The following is a 10,914-nucleotide window of genomic DNA, read 5'->3' as shown; positions in this document are numbered from 1 at the left end:
AAAAAAAAAAAAAAAAAAAAAAAAAGGTAAGATAAGAGTAGAGTGAAAAATTTTTTAAAAAACAAAAAGTAGAACTAGAAAAGGAATGAAGTCTTCCACATAGCAGATTTTTCAAATAATAAAGTTTTGAGAGTACTGGTCAAGAATTTTGTTTGTTTGTTTTTTTTTTCATTATTAGACTGGGCTTATGGTTTTGGGGAGAAAGACCATAGAGATAAAGTGCCATTTAGATCAGATCATAACAGGTGCACTGCTATGGTCTGAATGTTCATCCCCTCCAAAGCTCATGTGGGACCTTGATTCCCAACGTAGCAGTGCTGAAAGGTGGGGCCTTAAAGAGGTGATTGAACCATGATGGCTATGTGCTCATGAATGGATTAATCCATTAATGAATTAACAGGTTAATGAATAAGTGGTTATCACAGGAGTGGCACTAGGAGCTTTAGAGAGCACGTGAGCATGTTGAAGTGCTCGTGCCCAGCCCTCTTTATGTGATACTCTCACCAGATGTGCCCCCTGGACCTTGGACTTCCTGACCTCCAAAAATGTAAGAAATAAACTTTTCTTACTACGTTACTCAGTTTCAGGTATTCTGTGATCTGCAACAGAAAACTGACTAATAGAGGCACATACTATCAACATTACTTAACACTACTGATGTGAGCTGGATTACCTGGCTAGGATAATGTGTATGTCAGCTTTCTTCACTATTTTTTAGAAGAAAGTCACTATGATTTTCTAATTCAATGCACAGCTCCCACTTAAGGAGTAGGGAGTTATGCCCCACCTCTTTGAGAGGGGTTATCTAGATAACAGGACATTTGTCTAGTGGCTCCTATTCATTCACTCACTCATTCATGTCAGAATGGACCTATGGATACATATTTTATACTTTGGGATATAGTCCAATACTATGTTATTTATTTTGTTGCACAAATCATTCCAGCTTTGGCCACTGGAGGTTCTTTCAGTTGGTTCCCAAGTCCCTTTGACATATCCCCACCATACTGCTTTTTGAGCACTTCTTTATTTTCTGGCTCTACAAGATGCTCCAGGCTCATCTTGTATAGTTCCTACCCTGGTCCCAGAATCAGCCATTTCTCCAGGGAACTCAGTTCCTTTTATTAGAGAATGGTGTTAGAAACCAAGATCTGGGTGCAAATCATTTTCAATATCCCATTTTACAGATGAGAAAACTGAGTCTTGGAGAGGTTCTGTAAGTTGCTCAAGGTTTCCTAGCTCAATGTGTCAGAACCAAACAACAAATCTTATGATAAAACAAAATAACCAATTTAAATCAACAGACTCTGAGTAAATGACATAAATCACTGGACTTTGCTGTCAGCTATTCTAGTTGCTCAAAGATGTTTTGCTTACTTTAAGTTCATAGACTGATGAAAAAAATAGGACATTATGAAGTCGATCTCTTTCATCAATTCACCAATTCTCACAGCAAATTCAAAGCAAAAATAAGTCGTTTTTTTTTTAATAACCAGCTGGATTTTTAAATCATTTGCATCACTCACTGTAAACACAGGTGATCAACTCAAAAGCTTAATATTGCCCCTATTTTTTCCCCTAAGACTGAAACACCCACAAATTGAACTACAGGTGTATTATACAGCCTTTTAGTAGTTTGTAAAATATGAGGATATGTCAAAATCACTTGTGCTTTCCACAGTTACTGCAGAAGGAAGACATCAATAATTAAACATACTCGTAAAGTGCCGAGTATTTGATTTGCAATAGTGACCTTACAGGGTTAGAGAAGTTTACTTCCAAGGTTGGTTGTTGTTTTCCTCAATAGGTACCCGTGATTCTGTCTTCACATGTCAATCAATTTTTTGTTTTTTTTTATTCCTTTTTGTCTTTTTTCGTGTCCGGCAATGGATCGCAACCGGACCGGGACCGGCAACGGGATCGCAACCCTCAGTGTCGCGCCCGCACCTCGCTCAGCCAGTGAGCGGGAACCGGTCTGTATATGGGATCCGAACCCTCGGCGGGAGCGCCGCTGCGCTCCCAAGCGGCGCACTGTAGCAGTGTGCCACCGGGCCGGCCCACATGTCAATCAATCTTACTAATAATACCAATCAAAATTTACTAGAATACATACCCACAATAAATTTTTTATAAATTAACATTCCCCTTCTACTCATCTAGGACAAAACTTTACTAATTACCTTACTAGAATAATTTGTAAGATTAACTGCTATAAAGATCACTGAAGTTAGATTTTTTTAAATTTAATTTTTAAAGTTTTATTTTGTTTTTAATTGACACATAATAATTGTACTCATATATGGAAGACAGTGTGATGTTTTGATATACGTATACATTATGTAATAATCAAATCAGGGTAATTAGAATATACATCACCTCAAACACTTATCGTTTCTTGGTGATGGGAGCATTCAAATCCTCTTTTCTACTTATTTTGAAATATATAATACATTATTAACTATAGTCACCTTACTGTGCAATAGAACACCAGAACTTATTTCTCCTGCCTAACTGTAACTTTGTCCACCTTGACCAACCTCTTCCTCACCCTGCTCTTCACTACCCTCCCCAACCTCTGGAAACTGCTATTCTACTCTCCACTTCTACGATATCAGCTTTTTTTAGATTTCACATGAGCAAGATCATGCAGTATTTGTCCTTCTGTGCTTATTTTACTTTACATAACGTCATCTAGATTCATCCATGTTGTTGAAAATAATGTCATTTCATTCTTTCTTATGGCTGAGTAGTACACCACTGTGTATATATACCATATCTTTTTAATCCATTCTCCCACCAATGGACACTTAGATTGGTTCTATATCTTGGCTATTGTGAATAGTGTTGAAGTAAACATGGGCATGCAGATATCTCTTCAACATGCTGATTTCATTTCATTTGGATATATACCCAGTAGTGGGATGGCTGGATCATATGGTACTTCTATTTTTAATTTTTTGAGGAGCCTCCATACTCTTGTTAATAATGGTTGTATTAATTTACACTCCCAGAAACAGTTTTCTTTTTCCACATCCTTAACAGCATTTATTACATTTTTAAATAATAGCCATTCTAACTGGCATGAGGTGATATTAAGGTTTTGATTTGCATTTCCCTGATGATTAGCAGTGCTTAGCATTTTTTCATATACCTGTTGACCATTTCTATGTTCTCTTTTGAGAAATGTCCGTTCAGATCTTTTTTCCATTTTTAAATTGGATTTTTATTATTGCTGTTGGAATTTGAGTTCCTTTTATATTTTGTATATTAACTCCTAGTCAGATGCATAGTTTACAAATATTTTCTTCCATTCTGCAGGTTATCTCTTCACTCTGTTGTTTCCTTTGCTGTGCAGGAGCTTTCTGGTAATTCTATTTGACTATGTTTGCTTATGTGGCCTGCGCTTTTGAGGTTCTAACCAAAAAATCCTTGCCCAGACCAATGCCATGAAGCATTTTCCCCTGTTTTCTTCTGGTAGTTTCATAGTTTTGGATCTTGTAATTAAGTCTTTAATCCATTTGAGTTGATTTTGGTATATGGTGAGAGATAGGGGTCTAGTGTTCATTTCCCTATATGTGAATATCAGTTTTCCCAGCATCATTTATTGAACAGACTGTCCTTTCCTTAATGTGTTCTTGGTGCCTTTGTTGGAAATCAGTTGGCTGTAGATGCATGGAATTATTCTGGGATCTTTATTCTGTTCCATTAGTCTATGTGTCTGTTTTGATGCTAGTACCATGCTGTTAGCATTGTTGGAAATCAGTTGGCTGTAGATGCATGGAATTATTCTGGGATCTTTATTCTGTTCCATTGGTCTATGTGTCTGTTTTGATGCTAGTACCATGCTGTTAGCACATATTGAAGTCAGACAGTGTGATGCCTCCAGCTTTGTTCTTTTTGCTTTGGCTATTCAGGGTCTTTTATAGTTCCATATGAACTTTAGGATTTTTTTTTCTATTTCTCTGAAGAATATCATTGGTATTTTGATAGGGATTACATTAAATCTGTGTATTTCTTTGGGTAGTGTAGACATTTTGACAACATTAATTCTTCCCATTTATAAGCACAGGATATCTTTCTATTCGTGTCATCTTCAATTTCTTTCATCACTGTTTTATAGTTTTCCTTGGGGAGATCTTTTACCTCCTTGGTTAAATTTATTCCCAAGTATTTTGTTTCTATTGTAGCTATTGTAAATGGAGTGATTCTCTAATTTTACTTTTTGAATAGTTCATTGTTAGGGTATAGCAATGCTACTAATTTTTGTGTGTTGATTTTGTAGTCTGCAACTTTATTGTATTCATTTATTAGTTCTAACATTTTTTTTTTTGATGTGGCATCTTTAGGGTTTTCTATATATAAGATCATATTGTCACCAAACAGCAACAATTTCACTTCCTCCTTACCAATTAGGATGAATTTTATTTCTTTCTCTTGTCTAATTGCTTTGGCCATAACTTCAAATCCTATGTTGAATAGAAGTGGTGAGAGTGGACATCCTTCTTATTCTGGATAGCAGAGGAAAGGCTTTCAATTTTTCACCCTTGTGTATAATGTCTGCTGTGGACTTGTCTTATATAGACTTTATTATGTTGAAGTACATTCCTCTGTACCTAACTTACTGAGAGTTTTATTGAGGCTGTTGAATTTTGTCAAATGCTTTTTCTGCATCTGATGAAATGATCATATTTCTTTTAATTTTTTAATTGACACATAGTAGTTGTATATATATAAGGTTCAATGTGGTATTCGGATACATGTACACAATGTGCAATGGTCAAATCAATGTAATTAGCATATCCATCACCTTAAACTTTTGTCATTTATTTGTTTTTGGAACATTCAACTTTCTTTCTTCTAGGTATTTGAAATTATATAGTAAATTGTTGTTAACTAGTCACCCTACAATGCTACAGAACACTAAAACTTATTCCTCCTTTGTAGCTATATTTTTGTATCCATTGATCTACCTCTCCATCCCTTCCTTCTCCCCTTCCCAGACTCTAGTAACTACTATTCTACTCTCTACTTATATGAGATTTATTTATTTATTTATTTTTTTAAAGCTTTCATGTATGAGTGAGAACATGCAGTATTTATCTTTCTGTGCCTGGCTTATTTCACTTAACATAATGTCCTCCAGGCTCATCCATGTTGCTGTGAATGACAGGAGTTCATTCTTTTTCATGGTGAGTAGTACTCTATTGTGTATATACACATTTAAAAAAATCCAATCATCAGTTGAAGGACATTGTATTGATTCTGTATTTTGGATATTGTGAATAATGCTGCAATAAACATGAGTGCAGATATCTCTTTGACATATTGATTTCGTTTCCTTTGGATAAATCAAGAAGTGGAATTGCTAGACCATATGATAGTTTACTTTTTAGTTTTTCATAATAGTTGTACTAATTTACATTCCCACCAACAATGTACAAAGGTCCCTTTTTCTCAATGTCCTCAAAAACTCTTATTTTTTTTGATAACAGCCATTCTACAGGTGTCATGTGATACCTTATTGTGGTTTTAATTTTCATTTTCCTCATGATTAGTAATATTGAGTCCTTTTTTACATACCTGTTGACCACTTTTTTTTTTAAAGAAATTTCTATTCACATCCCTTGCCCATTTTTTTAATCAGGTTATTTGTTTTCTTGCTATTGAACTGTAAGTTCTTTTTTTTTTTTTTTATTCCTTTTTGTCTTTTTTCGTGTCCGGCAACGGATTGCAACCCTCAGTGTCACGCCCGTACCGGACCAGGACCGGCAACGGGATCGCAACCCTCGGGGTCACGTCCGCACCTCACTCAGCCAGTGAGCGGCCAGTCTGTATGTGGGATCCGAACCCTCGGCGGGAGCACCGCCACGCTCCCAAGCAGTGCACTGTAGCACTGCGCCACCGGGCCGGCCCCAAACTGTGAGTTCTTTCTATATTTTGGATACTAACTCCTTATCAGATGTATAGTTTGAAAATACATACTCCCAGTTCATAGGTTATCTCTTCACTGTGTTGGTGGTTCCCTTTCTTGGGCAGAAGTTTTTTTTTCCCCCTTATTTTATTTTTTTATTGAATCATTATTAATCATACATATTTTGGGGATTCAATGTTGACATATGTTGATCAAATCAATATTACTAGTATGTATATCGTTACAAATTGTACTTATTCTTTATGCCCCTTGTCCAGTTTCTCCCTATCCCTCTCTCCCTCTCCCTTCCCACCACTGATAACTCTGGATTTCTTCTCTCCCTCTGAAAGAGTAATGGTTACTCTATTGATTTGTTGCCTAGATGATCTGTCTGATGCTGAAAGGTGTGTTCAGGTCCCCCAATATTATCATAGAGTAGATGCTTCTTCTGTCACTCTGGAATGGGCTTTGTGGAGAGAGACATCCCCTTCTTTTCTTTGGTCTCTACTGGTGACTCTCCTCGGGTCAATGCACTCCAGTGGCTGGCAGACCATCTGAGTGGTAGTTGTGATGTCTAGCCATTTTTGTGGCAGCAGTGGTTACTGTGGTGGCTGTAGTAGGCCATCCACATGGAGGTGATATTATTGGCATGCTCCTTGGTGTTGGTGGTGTGCCTGGTTGTAGGGGGGGTCCGGTCCCTGGCTCCATGCCCTGGGCCCCAGGTGGGGCCCTGAAGCACTGGTGGTGTGCCTGGTTGTGGGGAGGGATTCTGGTACCCGGCTCCATACCCTGGGCCCCCAGGCAGGGCCCTGAGGCACTGGCGCTATGCCTCATTGAGGGCGGGGGGGGGGGATCCCTGGCTCCATGGGGTTGTGGGCAGGTGGTCTGGTCCCCAGATCCATGCCTCGGGTCCCTTGTTGGGCCCCGAGGCACTGGTGGTGTTGCCTGGGCTGGAACTAATTTCTTGTCCTTTGCTTACTTCTAAAACAGGGGAACTTCCTATGGGAACCAGTACTTGAGATGTGTTGTTGAGCTAAATTGCTGCTTTACTACTGTTTCCCTAGGGAAGAATTTTTGTGCAGCTCAGGGTTTAATGGTTGACTTTATAGGTACTTCCGGCTCTCCAGAGCCTGGGTGCACCTGGGTTGTGTAGAAACTCTGATCTGGGCCTGAATCTTTTTATCTAACTGCACCCCATTCAATTTTGCATTCCCAAACAGTCTCCTCTGAGTGGTCCTGTGCTGATTGGGGAGCAGATTGGCTGTCCTTGCTGTGTCCCAGTATTCTCCCTGCGGGCCTATCTCCCCTACCACCCGTGCTCCAAACACTTCCCATGGGACGGTCCCTGTGTCAGTCCCTTGTGATGACTGACTGGCCTCTGAATGGCTCCTTTTTTTCAGGTGTTCTGGCTCCTTGCTCCTGCGTGGGTCCACGGGAACCCTATTAGTGGTCTTGCTGTCCTGGAGGCCACCAAGGCCCTCTTCTCCCCTGTCGCCTTCAAGCAACTCCATCTGAAGGGCACAGTTGCGGCTTTGGCTGGCTCCTGCTCCATGTGCCTAGCAGTTCCAGCCTTAAAGTGGCCATGGCCCGAAATGCTCTGATCAGTTTTTTCTTTCTCTCATCATGGCTTCTCCCCCTTCATGAACTCTGTAGGTCTCTCCTCCTCTTCCCCTGAGCTCCAGCAGCCCCAGCTTGGCTGTTACATTTTTATAGTTGTAAATTGGTTGATTTGTGGGAGAGAGTGACACTAGTGACTGTCTATTCCGCCATCTTGACTGGAACTCTACTGAAGTTAGACTTATGGAGCAATTTCCCTTCATAAGACCAAACTACACAAAATCAAAACACAGTCAGTTTCCAAAGAGTAATAAAAATTCACCTAATTCCAATCTTTTATTTCGCAGATAAAGAAACTAAAACTCTTGAGAAATTAAAGGTTTTGCCCAAAGTCAACTCTATTTCACTGATGAAACAGTAATAAGTTCCACGGATCTTAAGACTAAGTTCTTTCTCCTACACTGAATTGCCCTATATATCCAATATACCATGAATAGTATGTGTGTGTATACAAGCATGTGAGTGTATATATATATGTATATATGTATATATATTATGCTAATAAGAATTTATTGCTGAAGGATTTTCAATTCCTCTCTAATGATAAGGAATGTGAGAATATGAGTAAAAATGGTATTCTCACTTCCCTATTACTCTCATTTATTTTTCACTGAATTTGATTCATTTTCAGTGCCCAGTATGCAAACTTCTTATCTATTATGTGCCAGGCACTGGAGTTAGATGTTAGGGAAATAAAAACAAAAAATAAAACGAAACAAAAAGACACACTCCCTACCCTTAAGAATGCTCTCAAATGTTCAATTCATAGTACCTTCCTAAAAGTCTCCTTTGCTGATTCTTCCTCATCTGGCAAACGCTAGAACAGTGCTGTCCAACAAAAATATAACGTGAGTCACAAATGTGAGCCATATATGTGATTTTTAATTTTCTAACAGCTATATTAAAAACAAGTATAAATACATTTTATTTAGTTTAATGTATTCAAAATGTTATAATTTCAACAAATAATATAAAAATTATTAATGAGATATTTCACTTTCTTTTCTACTTAGTCTTCAAAATCTGATGTGGAGTTTACACTTGTAGCACATATCAACTGAGACTAGTCACATTTCAAGTGGCTCACTAGCCACATGTGGCTAGTGGCTACTACTGTGTTGTACTGTGAAGAACTAGAAAACTGGACTGTCCCACTGCTCAGTCTTTGGACTGTTTCTCTTCTCTATATATACCTACCCAACCCCAGTTTGGGGATCTTCATGGTTTTAAAAGCATCTATAAGCTAGTAATTCCTAAATTTCTATCTGGCCCAGAACTCTTACCTGAATTTTAGATTAATATACAAGTACTAGGACACAAACACATCCAATTCATCACCTATATCTTTAAAATCTATCCAGAATTTTACTACTACTTACCACTTCCACTGAAGAGCTCTTCTTCAAGTCGCCAGCAATCTCTCACCTAAATTACTGCGACCACTTCCTAACTACTCACTGCACGCCTATGTCTACTTTTCTCACAGGAACCAGAGTTTTATTTTTTTATTTTTTTCCCCTTTTTGTCTTTTTTCGTGACCGGCAACGGATCGCAACCCTCAGTGTCGCTCCCGTACCGGACCGGGACCGGCAACGGGATTGCAACCCTCGGTGTTGCTCCCGCACCTCGCTCAGCCAGTGAGAGGCCGGTCTGTATGTGGGATCTGAACCCTCGGTGGGAGCGCTGCCACGCTTCCCAGGCGGCGCACTGTAGCAGTGCGCCACCGAGCCGGCCTGGAACCAGAGTTTTAAAACCTAAGATACTGTCCCTCCTCAGCCTGAAAATCTTTAATGACTTACTATCTTACTCAGAGTAAAAGATCAAAGTTCCTACAACAGCTTATGAAGATCTACAAAACCCTATTAGATCTGGCCCATTACTCTCTGACCTCATCTGTTATTACTCTGTCCCTCATTCATGCTACTACAGCTAAGCTAGCTTCCTTGCTGTCCCAGAACACCCAGTAACACTTTAGGGATGACTGAGGGCTTTTTCCATTTGCTGGTTCCTCTACCTGGAAAGCTCTTACTCCAGAATCCACAGGGATAGATCCCTGACTTCATGTCAGTCTTTGCTCAAATGTCCCCTACTTAAAACTGCAATACCACTTTTCTCATCCTCCTCCTGGCCTTCCCTACTTTCCCTTACTACTTTTTCTCCATAGGACTTACCACCACTTGACTGACTATATATTCTACTTATTAATGTCCTTTTGCCTTTCTTCCCCTACTAGAATAAAAATCCCACAAAAACAGGAATTTTTGTTTTGTTCATGGCTCTATTCCCAGTGCCTAAAACCCAGCACATAGTAATCAATAAATATTTGATGAATGAATGAACAAATGTTGTCAAGTATTGTGTGGATTAAATGAGATAATGTATAAAGTTGTAGTACAGTCTTGGCATAGAGTAGCCACTCAATAAACATTAGTTTATTCCCTAACCCTACAGTGCTTTCCATAAAAGACTTACCCTTTATCCTAAATATCTGATCATCAATTATTTAAGACACTTCAAATACAAATTAAGTAGATATTATAAGACAAAATGTAACCTTGCTTAAAATATGCAGAAAATTAAATAAAGTATGATTGAAGTCATCTTTATAGATAAAAAGTTATAATCTATGGCTCTTTCCTGCAGGAAAATTTAAAATATATTCAGAGTGTTCAATGGGTCTTCACTTTTACTTATTTATAATTTGTGTCCTGTTCTCTAAGAGAATTTGTGTTAGTCTAAGGAAACGCCAATTTGTTTAAACCCACATATGTATTGTTTAACTGGAAAAACTTCAACGAAGAAAGTGAATTTGGCTTAAATTTTAATATTTCTATCAAATAGTTTGTTTAAAAGCTGTAATAATCAGAATCAAATAACTTAAGATATTAATAAAATGTGATCCCTCTCCAAAGTGTCAGAGATTTCAAGAGATTTGCCCACAGGGGTCACAAACTGAGACTAAAGCTTATAGCCTTATATCCTCATCCCACACACTTCCCACTGCACTACAGTGCTTCTCAAATATACCAACCCACGCATTATGATCCAACCAATTATGCTGATTGCCCGTACCCCTCTAAAAAGGAAAGAAAATAAACGCAAGTATCAAACAGTACACTATAATTCAACACGACAATTTCTATTTCAGACAAGGAAGTTTATGAAAAGACACAGACATATGAAAAGGGGCAAAGTTGGGGCCGGCCCGTGGCTCACTAGGGAGAGTGCGGTGCTGATAACACCAAGGCCATGGTTTCGGATCCCATATAGGGATGGCCGGTTAGCTCACTGGGTGAGCATGGTGCTGACAACACCAAGTCAAGGGTTAAGATCCCCTTACCGGTCATCTTTAAAAAAAAAAAAAAAAAAAAAAAAAGGGGGAAAGG

General features: G+C 38.7%; 1 protein-coding gene across 1 annotated transcript in view; it reads right to left on the bottom strand.

The window, feature by feature from the left end:
* Positions 1–10,914, bottom strand: part of PTAR1 (protein prenyltransferase alpha subunit repeat containing 1) — a 45,496-nt gene that overhangs the window by 20,419 nt on the left and 14,163 nt on the right. The window lies entirely within an intron of this gene.

This window comes from Galeopterus variegatus, unplaced genomic scaffold, assembly GCF_000696425.1.
Source record: "Galeopterus variegatus unplaced genomic scaffold, G_variegatus-3.0.2 Scaffold4419, whole genome shotgun sequence".
Classification (NCBI taxonomy): domain Eukaryota; kingdom Metazoa; phylum Chordata; class Mammalia; order Dermoptera; family Cynocephalidae; genus Galeopterus; species Galeopterus variegatus.
The sequence above is the reverse complement of the archived record's forward strand: the minus strand, read 5'-3'. Positions and strand labels throughout refer to the sequence as shown.